Here is a 22,457-nt window from a genome sequence, read left to right as displayed (position 1 = left end):
TACTCAGGAGCTCATGGAAGACGATTTTGATAGGAGAACTTTTTTTTGTGAGCAAATGATGGACATGTTGGATAACAATATTATCCAATTAGAAGACGTTATGTTTTCTGATGAGTGTACTTTTGCCGCTACTGGGCCACGGAAAATCCTCACTAGATGAGAGAAGAACACACTCAATACCCTCAAAAGGTTAATGTTTGGGCAGGGATTGTAGGAAACAATATCATTGGTCCCTTTTTCATTGAGGGAAACTTGAATGGCAACAATTATTTGGCACTACTTCAAAATGATGTCATTCCAACGTTGGCAAATTTATATCCTGATCCAGGAAACCCTCAAGTTCCAGCGAATACGATATGGTTTCAGCAGGATGGAGCACCATCACATTACCAACTTAATGTCCGGCAGTACCTCGATACAATATTTCCCAATCGGTGGATAGGGAGGCGAGGATCGATTGAATGGCCAGCTCGATCACCTGATCTTACATTATTAGATTTCTTTTTATGGGGATATGTGAAGAGCCATGTGTACAAAACTAAACCTTCTGATTTAAATGACTTAAAAGAACGAATAACGCTTGCGATTAGGTCGATCACGCCTGTTATGTTAAATAATATTAGAAGACAGTTATATTTGAGATTAGGATGTTGCCAAGACGTTCGCGGTGAACATTTTGAACATCTACTTCATTAACATTCATAGTTCTTTTTCGTGTTCTACATTTTATTACGTTTTGCATTACATTTTAGTTTTTGATTGTATTGTAGCGAATTTCGGTAACCACATGATTTTAATTTATTTTATCTTAATTAATCTTAATAAACTTGAAAGCGACAACATTTTTGAATGGAGAATGAAAAGACCTTTCAAACGATATATCACAAGCCTATACTTCTTATTTTAAAAATTGGGGGTTGTCCCAGTCATTCTAAGGGGGTTGAAGGTAGGGGTTGGATTTTCACGTTAAAGAATGTCAAGTTATAATTTAAATTTGACGTGTTTCGGGATTTTTTATAAATATGTACAGTAACCCAAATAATGAATTTATTCCATTTGGCTTTTACACACTGTATAATAATTTCTAGGAATATGCCATACAAAATATGAATTTTGAATATTTTTTATGTCTAGAGATGACAACTATGGTTAAAATATATTGCGACTATTGACCATATTTTAATAAAGTAATCCATAATTTTTTTATAACCTTTTTTTATTATCCTTTTGTTTGTTCGTAACTAAATTAAACATATGCCATCTGTAACCCAAAAATAATGAGGAAGTTTAATGTTTAAAACAATTTATTCGGTAAGGAGTGTTAAACATAAAACTCGTGTTCTGAATATATTAACTCGGTGTATAATTGATTAGTTCTGAAAAAAAATGTACGTTAACGGATATTTTAAAACTCTCCTCAATTGCACGTGAAGTAGTAAAAGTAGAGACAGTTCCAAATTTACAACGTCGTTGAAAATTTATTAAATCAGGCAAATATAACGTGGTTAGCTTATAAAGAGTAATATTTTCCAAAATTATGCGTACACTAAACAACATTGGGATCATCAGATATCCTTATAGAAATAAAAAAACTAATATTCTAGAAACAGAATCAAATGAATATTAAATATGCATACAAATAGGAGAACTTAAAAATCTTTATTTTTCAACGTTTCTCGAAAAAACTTTCACGAACACCCTAGAACATAGGCACTGCGGATGAAGCCGTCAAATTAGCTAATTACAAAAAAGAACTAAAATGTACTTATTCTTAAATTAATCAGTAATCCTTATATACAGGGTGGTCCTTAAGTAATTGTACAAAAAGAACTAATAGATTCTACACTTTAAAATATTACGATTTAAGCCAAATTGCTTTAATAAAATGTTGATATTAAGAAAGATACAGGGTGTTAAAGTGCAAAATTAAAATTTTATTTTTCGCTATAACTTTCATATTTGCAAACATTTATGTATAAAAATTTACAACTGGGTACTTTTAAATATGAGAAATTATAATTTGATGCACACTTTGATGTAACTGATAGAGGGCGCCACTTATGCCCATATGTGGTATAAATTTGCACTTAACTTTTTTGCTCTTTAAGTTACCTGTATTTGGGATAAAAAATATTAAAGATACATTATTTTAACAAAAAAAAGATATACTAGTTAATAACTTCAAAATTCAACGGTTTTCGAGATAATCGCATTTTAAAAATCAGCTGCATAATTCTGATCTAAGGCAATTACTCCAGGCCACGTAGAAAAAATAGACAAAAGCATTAATACTTCTGAATTTTGGTATAAAATACCTTTAACTAAAGTTATTACTTAACAAAATATTAAATAAAATAAATATATCAGCAGGATAATTAAGAATAGGATTTGACAAAATAACAGAATAATAGGATTTTACATCAAACATTTTACGTTTTATGTTAAATTAAAGTAATAATCAAAACATTTTGTTTACAAACCAAATTAAGAAATAGTTAAACTAAATAACATAACTTTTTGTCAAAATAAGTGTTCGATATGTCCACCATTTTCTTTAATTCAGTTGTCAAGATATTCCATAAAAGATCGTCTCATATTAAATAGCATCATTGGTTCTAAAGAAACTGCTGCAGTATTTATTTCTTCCCATAGTTGGTTGCGAATGTTTATGGGATTGTATGGGAATATAGACACGTTGTTTTAATGCGCCCCATACACCAAAATCAAGCGGATTAAATTCGGGGCTACGTGGTGGTTATAAAGTATAATGGATGAATATATTATTTTGGATACATATCAAACAAGAATCAGTACAATTCCTCTACAAACTTAGACTAGCCTCAAAACTAACTCACTTAACTCGAAGAGAAACAGCCGAAAAAGAATATCAAGATATAAAAAATTGCATTCATCAGGCGGCCAAAGAGGCATTGGGGTACGAAGAAGCTGACAAAAGAAAAAATCCTGAGTGGTGGAACGAAGAAGTAGGAAAATTAATTAGAGACAAAAAAAAAGCTTATCAAACATGGCTATCCACGAAAGACTCAGAAGACCGCAGAATTTACAGCAGACTCAACAGGGAAGCAAAGAAGGAAGTCACTAAAAGAAAAAACGAAATGTGGGAAGAGAAATGCGAAGAGATGGACCGATGCTTAGGAGGAACCAAAGTGACACAAGCTTGGAAATTCATAAAAAGTATTAGAAAAGAAAGAAAAGATGAGGGAAATATAAACCTGATTCAAAATAAAAAGTGGGAAAAATATTACGAAACGCTATTAACAGAAAGTAGGCACGAATTTATGGAAAGACCTGACCATATCTCAATGACAGAAAACTCAGAGGTGCATAAGATAAACAAAGAAGAACTGAAAAAAGAATTGAAACAAATGAAAAATGGAAAAGCACCCGGGCCTGGAGACATTCCCATCGAGTTGGTGGAACATGGACCGGATGCTCTTTTGACAAGCATAGTGAATATTTTTAATAAATGCTTAATTGAAGGCCAAACGATTCCAGACGATTGGAATTTGGCCCACATTAGCCCCATTTATAAAAAGGGAGACAGAAAAGAATGCGGAAATTATAGAGGCATTAGCGTAACTAGCTCGCTGGGAAGGTTATATGGTCGTATATTGAAAAGAAGAATAGAAGAGGAGTATAAAGAAATTGAAGAACAAAGCGGCTTCAGAGCAGGAAGATCGTGCGTGGACAACACATTTACCCTTCAACAAGTAATTGAAAAACGAACAGCTCGAAACCTCCCTACGCATCTGGTATTTATAGATCTGGAGAAGGCTTATGATACAGTTCCTTTAAAACTCTTATTTAGTGTCTTGACGAAAACGGACCTTAGTAAAACATATCTAAAAGCAATACTGAACATCTATAAATGTCCTCAAAGCACTGTAAAAACAGGAAATACTTTCTCAAGGGTATTTACAGTAACGAAAGGCTTGAGACAAGGATGTTGTCTTTACCCCACCCTATTCAAAATATATATCCAAGAAGCACTGCACCAGTGGAGACAAAAATGTGCGGGAATGGGGTTGAAGCTTAACAACCATTATCTGACAACGCTGTTCTTTGCAGATGATCAAGTACTAATTGCAAGCTGTGAAGAAGATGCAGATTATATGCTTAGAAAGCTCAAAGATGAATACGAAAAATGGGGGATGAGTATGAATATGTCTAAAACAGAATATATGCGAATAGGGAATGAAGACGAAGACCCGGATTTGGAAATTAGACAAATGAAAAGGTGCTACGAATACAAATATTTGGGAAGTATTATCTGCAGTAAAGGAACAACGGAACGAGATATAGACTATAGAGTGCAACAAGGCAGGAAGAGTGTTCAAATTCTGAATTCGATACTTTGGTCCAACAAAGCTACTATGAGAACTAAAATGACTATCTACAAAGTAATTGTAGAGCCCATTCTTACAAACGGAGCAGAATGTTGGCAAATGACAGTAAAAGGAAAGAAAAAAGTTGACACGGTTGAAATGGACTACCTAAGAAGAGCTTGCCGTATATCAAGAGTAGAACGTATACCTAATTCTGAAATTAGAAGAAAAACAGATAGAGTACATACAACTTCTGAAAGAATAGAAACTAGACAGTTAATATGGTATGGACACGTACAGAGGATGGACGACAACAGATGGCCAAAAAGAGCTATGGAATACAATCCAAGTAATAGAAGGAAACGAGGAAGACCAGCGAAGTCTTGGATACAAGGTGTTATTGAAACCATGAAAGATAGAGCCATTGATGAAGACACCTGGAGAAATAGAAAAAGATGGCGATCGAAATGCGGGAAGCGGCAGAAGCTGTAGGATCCCCGCTTATATATATATACATATCCAAATCTTATGGTATATTATGGAACTACATCTTATTTGTCGGATAAGTTAAATAATCTATTAAACTGTAATGTATCTCGTTCATTGGTTACTTATATACACACGGAATAACCTATCGATGACATTACTTATTTATATGATTACGTTACAGCTTATGAGTAACTATAATTACATCTCGAACAAATGGACTATTATGATTTACTAACGAACTAATATTATGCTTAACTAAATTGCCTGTGTGTTTACTATATTTATAACAATATCGGTTATTAGGACAACGATGATGATTTTGTAAAAATGCTGAGTCTTTCAGGTTAGATTTGTACCATTATTATGTAGCTGTATTATGAAACAGGACACATATGTGTTATTTAATACCTGTGCTCTAGTTTCTATTTGTCCTAATAAAAATGGGTAAACAATTTACGTGATGAACAATAAGTATTCTTTTCGGATTTTTTATGAATTAAATAATTATATCAATATCTTACCACATTGCCAAAGAATATGACTACCACGACCAATCCAACGTTCAGAAAAGTTGTATTTAAGTATGTTCTAACTGCCTTCTCTCTAGAATGTAGTGGTGTATCATCTTGCATAAACCACACATTTTTGGTTTTTAGGTTTTAGGTTTTAGTTATTAGCTGCGCTAATATTAGGTTAGTTTAGTGGTTAAGTATTATCGTACTGTAAACTTATAAATAAATACATTTACATAAATGAGAACCGGTCGTTTTATTAAAACACGCTACAGTTGGTGTCAGGTGTAGGGTTAATTGATTTATTTAAAAATAAATTCAGCTGTGACTTTTGAAAAAGACTTTTGAACTTTTGAAAAGTATTGTTCGTCGGGAACATCAGCGTAGTTCGGTAGTGGTCTTTGTACGAAAGAACATTTAAAAAAGTTCGTGAGTGCCTGGCCAAAGATGCTGATAGTAGAACTTTTAGTAAAACAGATGCGTGAGCAACTAAAAGAACGCGATGAAGACTGCAGCGGGTCCAAGAAGTTCCTTCAAGGACGACTAAAGAATGTTCTCAACAAGAATGGAGATGACCCAGAGACATTCCAGTTTCAATCAGCAGAAGAAGCAGTTTTAACGAAAATAATTGATGGAAAATTCGAAAATGTTTCTCAAATGATCTAAGAAAGAATGATGAGAATGTTTCCAAAAGATTCGATGAAACGTTTCAAATTATTAAAGAATCAGCTAGACAAACCGACGAGAAATTTGAAAATGTCTCTAATAATTGATGATAAATTCGAAAATGTTTCTAGAAGATTCGAAGAGAAATTTAAAAATGTTTCTCAAATGATGGAAGAAACTTCTAGAAAGAACATTGAGAAATTCCAAAACATTTCAAGAATATTCGATAAAGTAGAAGAGAAGATCAAACATTTAGAGAGCATGATAACCAATAAAAAAGTGCTACCACCAGTTAATGCAGTAGTTTTAGATTCTGCAGTGAAAGAAGAATCACCTAGAGACGAAACGACACATCCTATGAGATTCAAATTGCCATCATTAGATAGAAAGTCTTCTTGGTCCATATACCTTAGACAATTTGAAGCTATTGCCACAGCCAATCATTGGACAGAACAAGAAAAGGCTGTTTCCTTGACTTCTGCGTTACGAGGTGATGCTGCTGATATCCTAAGATCGATTCCTAAGGGTCAAGAAAAATATTACCAGACCTTGTTCACTCGACTAGACAAACGTTACGGTGATGCCCATCTACAACAAGTCTACAAGGCGCAACTAAGAAGTAGAATTCAACGAGCAAGTGAAAATTTGCAAGAGTTTGAAGCAGATGTTGCTCGTATACTGCGGTTGGCTTATCCGGAGGTAGCAGACAGCATTTTGGAAGAAATTGTTGTAGATACCTTTGTCAATGTGTTGAAAGAAAGTGAACTACAGAATGCTTTACGACTAGCAAGACCGAAAGTTTTAGATGATGATGAGCGTTCGCCATTGCCTTGGAACACGAAACAGCTAGTCAAACTTCACGGAGCTATCGAGTACGAACCTCTGAACAGAGCGACGAGCAAAACGATAAACGTCTGGAGGAAATCGTACGGAAGTAGTTCGTAGCACGATGCCGAAGAGACGCGAACCCAGATGTTGGAATGGTGGCAACGTACTGGACTGGAAAAAGTCAGTCAAATGCTGATGCTCAGTCAAGACGGCCATGCAGCGTAAATTGTAATCACTGTCTTAAATTAGAAGAACGACTTTGCCCCATGAGACGAACTACCGTCATTAATGATCAATAGCAGCCTCAACAGCTACAAGACGCCCAAGCAGATGATCCATGTATAAAAAGAATATTGGATTGGATGCGTCGTAATGAAACACCTTCTTGGCAAGACATTAGTGCATGTAGTCGAGAAATCAAGGCTTACTGAAGCCAATGGAATTGATCATCATCATGCAATCTCTTCTGTCCACTGCTGGACATAGGTCTCTCCCATTTTTCGCCACTCTTCACGGTTCTGTGCATCTTGTTGTCATTTCTTGGATATTCGTTTAATGTCGTCCATCAATGTTGGTAGTCCTATGGAAAGAGTAGCAATCGACATTCTAGGTCCATTTCCAGAAAGTGATGATAAAAATTAATATATCCTGGTAGCCATGGATTATTTTACGAAATGGACTGAGGCCTATGCCATACCAAATAAGAAGCTGCTACTGTTGCAAAGGTACTAGTTAAAAAAATCTTTAACCGATTTGGTGTTACCTTGGAGATTCACTCCGACCAAGGGCGAAACTTCGAGTCAACTCTTTTCCAAAACATTGATTGGTGTCAATAAGAACAGGACGACACCCCTGCATCCTCAATCAGATGGAATGGTCGAGAGGATGAACCGAACGATGGGTAAACACCTCTCCAAAGTTGTATCAGAACATCAAAGAGATTGACCAGCACATTCATTTATTCTTGATGGCCTACCGCTCGGCCGTGAATGAAACTACAGGAATAAAAGCTATCAAGTAGGTGATCTTATTTGGCTTTATAATCCACACAAGTCGAGGCTTGTCTCCTAAACTGAAAAGACAATGGGAAGGTCCGTATGAAATTAAAGAGAGAATAAATTACGTAATATACCGAATTAAGAAATTGCCGAAAGATAAACCAAAAGTAGTTCACATAAATCGTCTTGCACCTTATACTGGCTCAAATGAAACAGAAGAAGCACGAACCCTTCAACATGAGATCAAAGATGACCGGCGACCAAGCTTTAATAAATTTATGTCAAATTACGCAGAGAGAAAGAGTGTTAGATTCGGCGAGACCACAGAAGTTCAACAGGATTGTCAGAAGTATGCTTGAAGTGATCTTACGATAAACCGGCGTCCGAATTATTGTGTGTTGCACCTTCAAAGACCGTAGACTGTTATTTCATGCTGAGGGGTTTATGCAGAGCTGGAGAGTCCTGTAGATTCCGCCATACTGGGCCTTCATGTAAAGTTACATATCGGGACGTTCAGATCTAAGAGGGGAGCAGCGTAACGAAATAGCCCACCTTTATTACATAAATGAGAACCGCTCGAAGAGTTCTAGAACCGAATATATATATATATATATATATATATATATATATATATATATATATATATATATATATATATATATATATATATATATGCGTTGTCTGCAATTAATTTAAGTAGTTCGACATTGATATTGTCTGAATGGGCTTTTCCATTTTGAATTTTTACTGATGAACTTCTTCATCAAAAAACATGATACCGAGCGGTAAGAAAATTCACTTCAAAAACTTTTAAAACATTCACCGAGATAGTGCCCATCTTCTAATTCTTACTTCAATGACATATGTTTGAATTAAATGTTGAATTTAATATTATTATTTATTTAGTAGCACTGTATATTTATTACTTTTGACAATCTCATTCGGGCCTACTTTAATTATGTTAATATTGGTTTTTGTCCCTAATTATTTATAAAGTAAAGTCAAAAATAATATAACATTCAAAGACATTAGCAAATATATTTACAAATATTTGTTTTTCTTACATACTTATACTGGGGAAGTTCAATTACGTCAATTCTCTAAATCAGTTATATAAGTTATAACAGTTATATAAGATAATTCTGAGATGATTATTGGATTTTCCCATTCAAGTTTCAGATAATAGTTTTTATAATTATACAAAAATTAACGTTTAGAAAATAAAAATCAAATGATAAAGGTAAAGAAACTAATGAAACTACACTTCTACTTAAAATAAAAATATAATCTATAGAAAATATGCGCATTAAGCGCTTCCTATCTTTAAGTTTACATAATTTAAATAAAACAAATTGTGTGAGAGATATAGTCGAAACTTTTTATTCGTTTAAAAGGCCTCTCGAAGCTAATGTGTATGGAATGTAACATCGTTCAAACGTCTGCTACGGCTTCACTAGAAGGGACCCGAAATGTACAATTATCCGCGACTCTTGCGCATACATCAGGCTGAATTTGACCGATGGCTTAAGTTATATTGGCTTTAAGGGCCGCTGTGGTTTGTGGCTTATTCGCATAGGACTGTGACTTGAGACTTAAGAAAGCCCCGCAAGAAAGAGTGTAACGGGTCAAATCGGTGGCCAGTTTACATAACCTATACTTGAGATGACCATGCCTTCAAATCGCTTTGCAGAATATCCAATATGGCATGAGCTGTGTGGCACGAGGCTCCGTCCTGTTAAAACCACATATCTTTGCTCTCCATATCATCTAATTCGGGCCAACAAAAGTTGATAATAGCGCTCGCCGTTGAAGGTGATGTCTGAAAAACGTCGTTCTCAAATAAATATGGACTGATGTCCATGGACCGCTAGTCCAAAATCCAAACCAAAAAGTAAGTTTTACGGGATGCATTAAGGGCTTTTGGATCTTATCTGGACTGATATCGTTCCAAATCACAGAATTTGGGCTGCGACCCACGCAGGCCCACGTCACGAAGCAAAATTCGCTAAGTTGTGGTTTGTGAAAGGCCATATTCTTGTGAGCAACGTGAGATCGAAATTTTCTGATGCCTCTGAACGTGCCTCTGATTTTCCAGTACACCGAATAGAACAACTTTTTTGATAAAACAATTTTATCATTCGTACATGTTGTTCTAGGCTATATCTGTTAAAGATAATTGAGCAGAATAGACTGAATAAATGACCGCCAATTTGATAGATGTAGCATTCAACAATATGGCCACTACTAACTGATAAAATTAGAAAGTCCCTATTGGAAGTCCCATATTATTATTTGGTGTCATGTTCCAATACCAAAATCAATCATTAAAGTCGAATATGCTGATTTTAAAGAAAATACATTTATTTATATTTATAAAAACTGTGAATATTTTATGCATTAATTTTTATTTTATGAATATTTATTATTCTATTAAATAATAGAAAATACAGTTTACAACTGAGGGCTGTAAATGATAAATAAACTACCCTAGATATGCAGACGATAATGTCATAATTGCAAATATAATCTATTTATTGAACTCAGTCCCAACTGTAAATTTAGTCATTTATTTTGTGCATATGTCAAATTTAGACTTTGACTGAAAGTAGCTGGAAGTTACTATACAACAGCGCAACGTGCTGAGCAAATATTAATCATTAAAGACACGAGTGGATGAAGGTGCAGAGCAACATTTTTCAAAAACCGTTTTTTGTATTGCCGTATTGCCAGATTCCAGTAAGAGCCTAAGAAGGTATCCATTGAATTCTGATAGGCAACGGTGGGGGAATAATAGGGAAAATTTTTTTTGGACATCTACGTCACGGAACAAGACACCCTGGCATCTTTCGGCCGAGTAGGATACTAGGCCAGGAGACCCCATTGTAGTGCCGGATTAACCGTGTTCCGGCTAAAACCTTAACCACCGTTCCAAAGAGGTGGTCTTGCCACTCACTAAACAACTAAAATAGAAAACTAAAAATTTATAAATAACCATACATATTACCGTAAATCAGACGTTAACGTTAACAGATAAACTGTGAACAAAATTTACCACAATTTATCACAGCGAGTTCTAACCTCAAAACTGAAATTTCAAATGTAACATAAGTGCAATTCTATTGTTCTCGGTAAGGAGTCTTTGTTGTGTTATTAATAGACGTTACCGGTTAGATGTTTTATGGAGTATTAATTCACTTTAAAGACTATAAATAGCTGTTTTTATTTTCAGATTTGGAGGGAACACAACCATTCTTGCCAGACGGCGGTGGATATACTGAATACTTTCGGAATAATAAATACAGCAGTTCTTCAGGAACAATTGACACAGAAGATGAAGGAAGCCTTGTTGAAAGGACTTTCATTTCTGGAGGCAAATAAGTAACCGGGATTATTCAATACCCTATAATTAATCCTTCTAACGGGTCTAAAGAGGTCGGCCAAGAAAAAAGAAAGCAAAAGATCTTTTCTTCGACAGAAACAGTGTTCAAAAAACGAAAACGAAGACCTGGAAGCAAAGCAAAGCAGCTTTAGATAGAGCAAAAGGCGAAGAAATATCTGTCCTACAAAAATATTCTTGTCCCAGAAACAAGCCGAAAAAGGGTATTCTTTGTAGACAAGGCTGTAAAGTTTCTTGCAGCACTAAATTTTCAGAAGACGACAGGAAGGCATTTTTTGATGAATTTAATTAATGCAAAAAATGCTTTACTATTTAAATCAATCCTCAAAAACCAGTGTTGAGGGAAAGAAAAGATGCTGTAAAACATAAAACTGCGTCATATACCGATAACGTTATAAAACATGGAATGATAGAAAAAGTGTGCAAAGAAGAGTTATGCGCTCTATACCAAATAGGCAGAAAAAAAACGATATTGTAAAGATACATATAAATAGTGGTGTTGCAGCTCCTCCTCCAAATCGCAGGTATAAGCACTCCAACAGGCCATACAAAATGGACCAAGATGTTAGGGTTTTTGTGATAGAGCATATAAATAAATTTCCTGTAGAAGAGGCGCACTATTCCATATATAGAAATACTCATAAAAAATACCTTTCTCCCCTACTGAATGTGAGGAAATTGTATGAGCTGTATCTTGAAGAATGTAATCAAGCACAACTTCCTAGAAAAAAAAAACGCTATAAATAACGCTATTTAACGTTGTTGTTTATGCCACGAAACTTACATTCGGGTAAGTTTTTTATAGTTTTTATAGCCTTTTTTGCACCATTCAAATTGTTACAACATAGTAATTTTCTTTGTAGACCTTGATAAAGGTGGCAAAAAACCACCGAAAGCATGGATTCAGAATAAATAGTACGCCTTAGCAAAGCTCTATTTTTTATTGACTACCACACCTAAAAAGAAAAAAGTATTTACATATATTTTTTCCAAACTAGTCAAAAAACTTTGGACTACTTTTTCTTATATATATATATATATATATATATATATATATATATATATATATATATATATATATATATATATATATATAGATTCGGATCAATTTCCGCGGTCAGATAAATGAAAATTACCAAGTTCTCGGGAAGAACCGCGTTAAGAATCTCTACGTTTCGGCACCCATTTTGGAACCATTTTCAAGAGGGATACGGTTCCGTTCGAGTTCGGGGTCTCAATCTGCCTACTCCCCTCACTCGTGACGTACCAGTATCGTGTTTTGTATAAATACAAGAACCGTCAAACGCCACTGAGGTCTTAATCTGCCTACTCCTCAATGTCGAGTGACAACACTGAGGAGTATGCAGATTAAGACCTCAGTGCCGTTTGACATTTATACAGAACACGATACTGGTACGTCACGAGTGAGTGGAGTAGGCAGATTGAGATCTCGAACGACGGAATCGTATCCCTCTTAAAAATGGCTCCAAAATGGGTGCCGAAACATCGATTCTTAAATTCTCAACGTTTTTCTTCCCGAGAACTTATAATTTTCATATATATATATATATATATATATATATATATATATATATATATATATATATATATATATATATATATATATAGTAGTAGATAGACTACCTGTGTCTGGGGCCATCCCCTAAATCGCATCCCCTAAAATCGCAACCCCCGGTTGCAAATGCCGAACGGCTTAACGTAGGATGACGTACGAGGGCTCGTTGGAAAGGGGATGAAAAATGGGGTTGAACGCAGTATGTGCCGTGCGCATCGGAGCATGCCAAAAGGTCATTACGTCATATCTTTGGTTCTATTGGTCCAATCGTGACGTACGAGGGCTCGTTGGAACGGGGAGGAGACGGGGACACAAAAAACAAAGATGGCAGCATTGCCAAATGGGCGCTAGAATGTATCTTTGTTGCTATTGGCATGATTTTGACGTATGAGGTGTCAAATGAAAGCGTAGGTGACACACAGAAGCCATGTCAACGATCAGTATGAACATTCTTCTTCTTCTTGTCCATACAGTGCCTAATAGAACGTGACATCCGACGTAGAACGCGACATTCGACGTAGAACGTGACATCCGACGTAGAACGTGACATTCGACGTAGAACGTGAAATGTCGCGTGAAATGACGTGACATTCGACGCAGAACGTGAAATGTCACGTGACATTCGACGCAGGACGTGACATTCGACGTAGAACGTGACATCTATGTGACATTCAACGCAGAACGTGACATTCGACGTAGAACGTGACATTCGACGCAGGACGTGACATTCGACGCAGAACGTGAAATGTCACGCTACATTCGACGTAGAACGTGACAGCTATGTGACATTCAACGCAGAACGTGACATTCGACGCAAGACGTGACATTCGACGCAGAACGTGAAATGTCACGTGACATTCGACGCAGGACGTGACATTCGACGAAGGACGTGACATTCGACGTAGAACGTGACAGTTATGTGACATTCAACGCAGGACGTGACATTCGACGCAGAACGTGGCAGTTATGTGTTAGTCAAGATGTTGCTAGACATAAAATGTGACATTCTACATAGGACATAGTTAGTAGTAGTATGAATCCCATCGAGTACATACATAGAGTAATAGAATTTCAAAGAAAACTTGATCGGTTAAAGATCGACATTAAATCATATGAGGATTTTAAACATATTACAAGACAATTAGATAACCTGCATTTTGACAACAAAACGTGGAAACCCGAAGAGTTGAATCTACAGCAGCAGCAGCAGCAAGACATCTGGGCCTGTAGAAAACTGCCACCAGCTACATATCCATTAAGACGTATTCAACCAATACCATGTTTGTCAGCAACAACAACAACAACACCACGGGTGTCAGCAGCAACAACAACAACACAACCAGCGAGTATATGAAAAGTGAAATAGATAATGTCTTTACAATGTCCTGTGTAATATTAGCATCTGTATTTATATTAATTTTAAAAATTATTTTTGAAATTGTAAGAAGAAAATTTGAATCTTCATGTAATATAAGACTCAATCAATAAAGATGTTTTAAATAAAAAAAGCGTTTAATTTCTAATATATTTATTTATACATATACAAAAATTACAATGGTATTATGTTATTGGCAAACCAGTGACGTAGACGATCCACATTTCTTTCGGTGCATGAAAATAATCCAGCGGCATGACATGGGTTTGCAGTAGGGCCAACGTTTCCAGTAGCACGAGGCGTACCATCAAACTTGCAAACATCAATAATAATGGGAAAAACTCCAAAAACGTGACGTTTCTTATCCAAATATTCTGCTTTTTGTTCTCCTCGAACGTAGATGTAATCTGCTGCATACAACAACTTGGTTTCTAGTATTTCATTGATTTTGGACAATTCTACTTGCCCATCAGAGTATTGAATTCCAAGCAGTTTTTTCTCCACGTATGAGGCAGTCTTCTTATCCCCATTACTTAGCGCATTAAATGGTTTCTGAGGCAAAAAGATGTAATGACTTCGTTTAAAACCTATTTCAATGGTAAGTTCTTTGGGAACAAACCATCCGTCCACATCGAATCCCTGAATGTCTACGAATGCTACTCTCATGATGACTGCTCGTTCACTACTGGCAATTTATGCATCTAATTTAGACTTTTTACAATTTCGGTGAGAGGGAAGTACTCCATTACACAATCATGAATTATAATGCAATAAGCCTTGGTATTTTCGGGAAAACCATTATTCGCTTCAATATCGAGTTTTACGTCAACAGTGGATGCTTTCATGCTTTCTTCTTGTTTCGAACAATCGATGACAAACAATGCGTGATTCTTGAAAGCTGAGAAATCGAGTAGAGGTCGCTTTTGTTGGGAATGTATGTAGCTAGGATAAAATTCGGTATAGTTGAAATAGGCCTCATTGTAGTCAGTTTTGCTAAAATCCAACTGCATTCGCTCGTTTGGCCAATATTCACCATTTAAAGATAATCTGATACTTTGAATATCGACATTGTCAAATAAGGTGGGATCAGCTGAATTCTTGTCACGTTTGTTGGTTTGAAAGAAAACAATGACATAACGGGGTCTTTCCACTGCATTGCTAGTTTTTACAGCCCAAACTTCACGTCTAGCGCCTTTGGTAAGTGCTGGTAATTCATGCAATTCCCACTTTCTAAACGGAATAACTATAGGTTGATCTTGTTGAATGGATTTCATAAGTTCCAATTTAATATCATCATTGGGAAATATGTGCTTGACTCTGAGCTCAATATTGGTAATGTTAATCTTAACAGTAGTAACTTGGCCTTGAGTTTTTTCTTTGACAATTATGCAATCGTTGTCGTTTCGAGCTCGAACTAGTCTTATTGTTTGACGGCCACACGTAATCAAAGGATAATCATTGAAAATGTTGAACACATGCTTAAGAGGCATCTGTATGTTGAATGAATGATCAGCAGCGTGTAGAATTGGATCCCTAGGGTAATTCCAGCCTGCCATTGCCATATGACCGGAATCTTCTTGAGTATAACATGTCATAGCACGTACAGCGCTTACGATACCAGGATCCCGCACTGTTTCCATCTCCCTTGCGCTTTCGCTGTACGTACACGAATCGAAAAGAAAAGCACCAACATTATTTGCTAGTTTAACGTCACCAGTTCCGTTAATTGCGAGCGATCCTTTAATGCATAACAAGGTTTCGCTCATTGCAAAGAACGAGTCGACTTGATTGATGCTAAATTCCACAATGTCATTGCAATTGAATGATTTGATGAATGGTGCATATGTTCGGTATTCGGCTTTTCGAATCGATTCGTCAAACATCGGCTTACGATAAATATCAAATATTGGAGGCATTATGCTGTTTGAACGTGATCGTTTTCCATACATAGTTGTCATCTTGTCAGTTTAAAACCAAGTGATTGCAAAAATAATTTGTTTGCAAACGTAAGATGTGGCCGCTTAGATGAGGACGTAAGATGTTGCCGCTTAGACGGTTGCTCAACTAATGGTGTACTATGGGCAGTAGATTGCCTTATTAATAATCCCATTTCCCTCTTGATCTAAGTTCCAGCACCAATGTGCTCTGTTCTCCTCTAAAGTTTACAGGTCGTCCTTCTTGATCGACAGCCAACACTGTAATATTGGTGATTTCTCGTTGCGGTACAACAGGTAAATACAACAAATTGTGTGGAGTTTCGTCAATTGCGTACCCAGGATTTGATTGTATGACAAATTCGTAGATCGTGTGAGCAGGTCTGTTACCATCGAAGGCTCCGGTACTAATGTTGCATTCAAAGCGTATGCTAGATACTTTAATAATCCTAACAGGTCGATCTGAAGAATGCGTCTGTCCTGGATTTAGTAGTGCAGGAGAAAATCCCAATACTGTACCAAGACTGTCAGGTTGCTTAAACGAAATCTTATATTTGCTGAAAATTTGACACTGCAACGTGTTATGGTTAGGTTTTAGACTAAATATCGTTTCGGGTTTAGGCACATTATCAGCACCCAATTTCTGTTGTATGTATTCTTCAATATCGGCAATTTCATAACATCCATCGGGGATATCAAATTGTTGCAATTTGTTTTTGTCATTGTAGTAATAAAACTTGGTATTTTCAATGTTTGGTATACTGTTGTAGGAATGGAAAAATCGAAGAGCTATCTCATAATCTTTGTTCGGATCCAACACGATCGGTGTGGGAGGTTGAAATGAGAATATGTAATTGGTGCTGTCTACTCTCAACAACTGCGACATAATGACTGACTCACGTCAATGTATTAATAGGTTATTATATTAGAAAAAAAACAACAATATTTACTTTAATGATTTTATTTGTTCCAAAGCAAGTTTACAAAAATAACATGAAGCTTGAGAATTAGGTGGGCCATCCCAGTGAGTCCTCCAATCCGGTCTGTTATAATGTACGAAGCAGGGAAGTAGTATCTGTAGGTTAAATTCTCCTCGATATTCTTTAGGCAATTTATGCCATATTTGTAACAATTCGTAAGGTCGTACAGTTCGTGTAATATAATCTAGCGGTATGTATTTTAGTTCTTCTTCACTGAATTCTGTAAAACATTTTTTGTAAAACATATGGTCCATAAGCAGGTCTGTACTTTTAGTAGGCTCCATTATATAAAAACTTTAAGCATAAATGTCCACAAATAATTTGATTGTATGTTTGATACTGATGGTTATTATAGGAAATGTTGGCACGTGCACCACCCAGATACTTAACAAGTTCTTTGGTCGGCTTCAAATTACCAAATGAATCGAAATACTCTACGTTGTTGTTTATCTTTCTGTATGCTACCCAATGTGTTCCGTTATGTGTGGACACATCCAAGTTTACTATTGCACATTCTCGTTGTCGAGGACCGTCTCTAGGCAGAGCGTCATTCATGAAAACACCTCGAAAATGTGGTATTTTAAGGATCTTCGCATAATGTGCAATCTCCACATCATATAGCGGACGATTGGGTAGCTTTATTGGAAGTTTTTTTTCAAATATAAGCCGAATCCACCGCTCGGTTTCTTACGTAGGTACAGACCCGAACCGATGTGTTCCATTGCCCTGTTATGGCGAATATCCTCCTCCAATTTCTTTTGAGCATTCTTAGCGTCGACTACTGTCTTCGCCACCCCAGCTGCACCCCCCGCTAAAGCCCCCAAAGCGGAAAGGCCCGCAAATAGAGGTATGAGGGGTAGAAAACCTCCGGATTTTAGTGGTAGCACTCGTGGAACATCAACTTCTTTACGACCGCCAAGTCTTTTGATTATGGATTTTGCTATTCGTACAGCCGTCAAAGCAGTATCTGTTAACGATGCTCCTCTTTTCATGGACTTTGCAATTTTTGAGACAACATCTCGATTGAAAGAGTAACGTCCCCGTCTTCCACGACGACGAGAGCATCCCATCCCCAACTTTCTTTTCGTTTTCATTCCGCCAGTTACAATTAAAGCAGCACTTTTTTCACCAATGCTAGCGTCTTTCGACTTGAAGCGCTCCCAAGCTCTATCTTCCAATTCTTTATCGGCCTTGTGGCGTTCTTCGAGAGATGAATGCTGCGAATAAGCGATATCGTGTCGTTTGCAAGCTGCGTCTAATGGATTAATTCCTGGATCTCCACGTGCAAGACGTTTTTTTAGTTTTGTTCCGGGTCCACAATACTGATAACCAGGAATATGTAGTTCAACTGGAAGTTTATTAATTAGAGAGTTCACGAGACCTCCTCCTTCAACAACCAACATTGGACTGATGCCATGCAAGTGGTGACATCTATAATATATATTACCGTACTTATGTACTACACTTGCCACATGATGAAGGTCGTTCAGCAAGAGCAGACGCTACCAATTGATAATTTGGACATTGTCCAAAAAACAACCAACAGTAAACATGGTAAATTGCTACCGAATTCATTCAGAGCGATTATTTGCGGTCCAAGTGGGTGCGGCAAAACGAATGTTATGCTATCTCTTCTATTCAATCCGAATGGCGTCAAGTTTAAAAATGTCTATGTTTATTCTAAATCCCTCTTTCAACCCAAATACCAACTACTGCAAGATGTAATAGCGCAAGTTAAAGGTGTAGGATATTACCCATTTAAAGACAACGAAGAAATTATTAGTCCCAGCGAAGCTAAACCTCACTCTGTGTTTTTATTTGACGATGTTGCATGCGATGGTCAGCAAAAGATTCGCGAGTATTATTCCATGTGCAGACATAAAGATATCGATGCCGCTTATTTATGCCAAACATATTCAAAAATACCGAAGCAGTTAATTAGAGACAACTGTAACATGATTGTACTATTCAAGCAAGATGAGATAAATTTAAAGCATGTATTTGATGAGCATGTATCACCCGACATGTCATTTGATGAATTTAAAAAAATTTGTTCTGAATGTTGGTGTGATAGGTATGGTACTCTGGTAATTATAAAAGATTTTGCTCTCAATAATGGCCGATATCGCAAAGGATTTGATAAATATATAAAATTGTAAGATAATTGTTTAGTTGTCAACACAATGTCAGATGATACGGTTGCCATTGCGCTTCGCAAGAAGAAAGTCGCCGAATTGGCTAGATCAATTCGCAAAAAATATTTGGCATTAAAATTAGGTCGAACAGAACAAGATGAGTCCCTAAATAAACTGTTTAAACCACTCTCGAAACCTCTCAAAGATATTGCACAATCATCAAAAACGTTACATCATACTATCACTAACAAGTTTGAACAAGTTAAAAAAGAAGAAGAAATGAAAAAGGAAGAGGAGGAGGAGGAGAATGGTGATGATGATGATGTATTTCTTGATGCGCCCGATCTAGCGGTACCTAATGAAAACATTATTCAAGAACCAATCGAGATTCCGATGGATGCCACAGACGAATATATCGATCAATATCCTTCAATAAGTCACAAGTACATAAAAGAATATTTAATAAAAGACGATAAAATTGATAAAAACTATGGACCATTTTACGATTCTATTAGTGGCTGGATAATGGGAAAACGTCGAATAAACTTTGACAAACGCAATGGAGACATAATAATAATTCGAGAACGTGATTTAGAAGAACGTAGGTTAGGTGGTACGCCAGGTCTATATCAACTTTTATTTTATGCCAACCCTGACCAATATAATGATGAGGATTTACAAAAGTATAAAACACTGTTGAAAAACACAGAGATTCATCTGGATACTTTAGGACGTCTTAAAGGTTCTAGTGGAGAAAAATACCATTCTATTATTAAACCTCTATTCAAACCATCTGATGCAGCAATGAAAAAGCATGCAACTCGATCCAAAAAAGAACTCGAACACAGAACGAAAACAACAACAACAACAACACGATCATCTTCATCTACGACCAAAGGAACGGGATTGGATGACTCTCGTTTAACATACAACACTGCCCCCATGGAGTATATTTATTGGGATGATCCAAATGAGTTAGTTGAACGTCTTAAACTATTGGTGGCTTCGAAAGACGCCGGCAACACATCTCTCGACAACGAAATCGTAGCAATCATCAATGAACTAAAAGAAGCTAATATAATAGAGTAACTGGGAATGTCAGTATCATTTCCACTATGAGTGTCGACAAATTCGGTCATCACTCTCGTAACAGTAGTAGTAGTAGTAATGCCCAAAAGGTGGCACGAGTTACATTTCCACATACGTCTGACGGAAATATTAATGCCGAAAATGTGAAAATTTGCAATGTCAAGGATCCATCAGACAATGACGATGCTGCAACGAAAAAATACGTTGATAAACAAATCAATGAGTTGCGTAAAACCACACTTCCACTTCTCGAGTGTGAGACCAGAATCAAAGATGACCTGAATACATTTAAAAGGGAAATGGAGGAAACTCTAGACACTGCTACAAAATTATTTGCAGATGATATACGTGATTTAGGAAAAGAACTGGATGATATACATAACACCGCACTTCCCCTTCTCGAACAAAAGTGGCAGGAAATAATGAAAAATGATTTGAATACTCTAAAAAAGGATACGGAGAACAATATAAATATGTTGAACAAACTAATCCAAGATGATTTGAATACACTGAAGAAGGATACGGAGAACAATCTAAAATCTGCTCTCGAGCAAAAGTTACAAAAAATAATCAAAGATGGTCTGAATACACTAAAAAATGATACGGACAACAGTATAAATATGTTGAAAAAAATAATCCAAGATGATTTGAATACGAAAAAGGATATAGAGAATGCTCTTGAGCAAAAGTTACAAAAAATAATCAAAGATGGCCAGAATACACTAAAAAATGATGCGAAGAACAGTATAAATATGTTGAAAAAAATAATCCAAGATGATTTGAATACACTGAAAAAGGATATGGAGAACAATCTAAAATCGGCTGCAGAAACAGTTGCAAAGCATACGATGTACGATATAAAGCTGGAACAGAGGATAAAACAAGTGGAACAATCATTAAAAAGCATAGTAGATAGCGTTCATTCATGGGATATAGACAAACGTCTTAAGGTAGTGGAAGGTGTGATGAAAAAATAATGTCTAAAGAAAAGAAAGAGGTGGTGAACGAATTGCATAAACCAGCACGAAAAAACTATCCTCGTCGTCGAACAATAATCAAAGGAATCGATGACTTGTGGCAAATGGATTTGGCTGAAATGCGTCCTTATGCACATCAAAATAAAAATTACAAACTAATACTAGTGGTAATTGATTGTTTTTCAAAATTTGTGTGGACACGTCCTCTAAAAACGAAGACTGGTGAGGAAATTACTCGGGCATTTTCGGATATTCTCGCTCATACTCGACGAGTCCCAAAAAACTTACAATCTGATCAGGGAACCGAATTTTACAACAGAAAATTTCAAAATTTAATGAAAAAACATGAAATTAATCATTACAGCACCTACACGATCAAAAAAGCTGCTATTTGCGAAAGAGTTATTAGAACGTTGAAAGCAAAGTTGTACAAGTATTTCAGTTTACATGGATCGTACAAATGGTTAGATGCTCTACCCATAATCACCGAGGAATACAACAACACAAAACACAGTAAAACAGGATACAAACCGTCTAAGGTTAACAAATCCAACGAAAAAGCCATTTTAAACAAAAGTTATACTCATTTAAAGATTGCCGGTCCACGAAAGTTTAAAGTTGGCGACATTGTACGTGTATCAAAGGCAAAACATTTCTTCGAAAAGGCATACACGCCCAATTGGACTACTGAATTATTTAAAATTGTACAAGTTAAGATAACAAATCCTATAACGTATTTGCTCGAAGACATGCAAGGTGCGCCGATTAGTGGCGGTTTTTACGAAGAAGAATTGCAGAAAACATCAAACCCTGACATATATCTGGTCGAAAAAGTACTCAGACGAAAAGGCAATAAGATGTATGTGAAATGGTTAGGAATGGATAGCAAACACAACAGCTGGATAAATAAATCTAATATAGTTTGAGGATCTATATTTCGATTCGCCGCGTAGACATACACTTTTCTAAAAAAGGCTTACAATTAACCACAAGGAGTGGGGAATGACAAAAGTATAAATTTAAGACAAACTACGATGTTCAGTTTACACCCATTTCGTCAACGGTATTCGAAACAAGAAGATGATGAGCTCTCAAGATAGTGGTTATGACAGTCAGCCTGTTAATTTCGATGATGATAGCAGTGAATTTAGTATA

The 22,457-nt window shown here is 36.2% G+C and overlaps 1 protein-coding gene across 1 annotated transcript in view; it reads right to left on the bottom strand.

The window, feature by feature from the left end:
* The window catches only part of LOC140437312 (uncharacterized), a 98,242-nt gene that overhangs the window by 20,908 nt on the left and 54,877 nt on the right, over positions 1 to 22,457 (bottom strand). The gene's annotated exons all lie outside the window — the stretch shown is intronic.

The sequence above is a fragment of the Diabrotica undecimpunctata genome, chromosome 3 (assembly GCF_040954645.1).
Source record: "Diabrotica undecimpunctata isolate CICGRU chromosome 3, icDiaUnde3, whole genome shotgun sequence".
Lineage (NCBI taxonomy): Eukaryota > Metazoa > Arthropoda > Insecta > Coleoptera > Chrysomelidae > Diabrotica > Diabrotica undecimpunctata.
The sequence above is the reverse complement of the archived record's forward strand: the minus strand, read 5'-3'. Positions and strand labels throughout refer to the sequence as shown.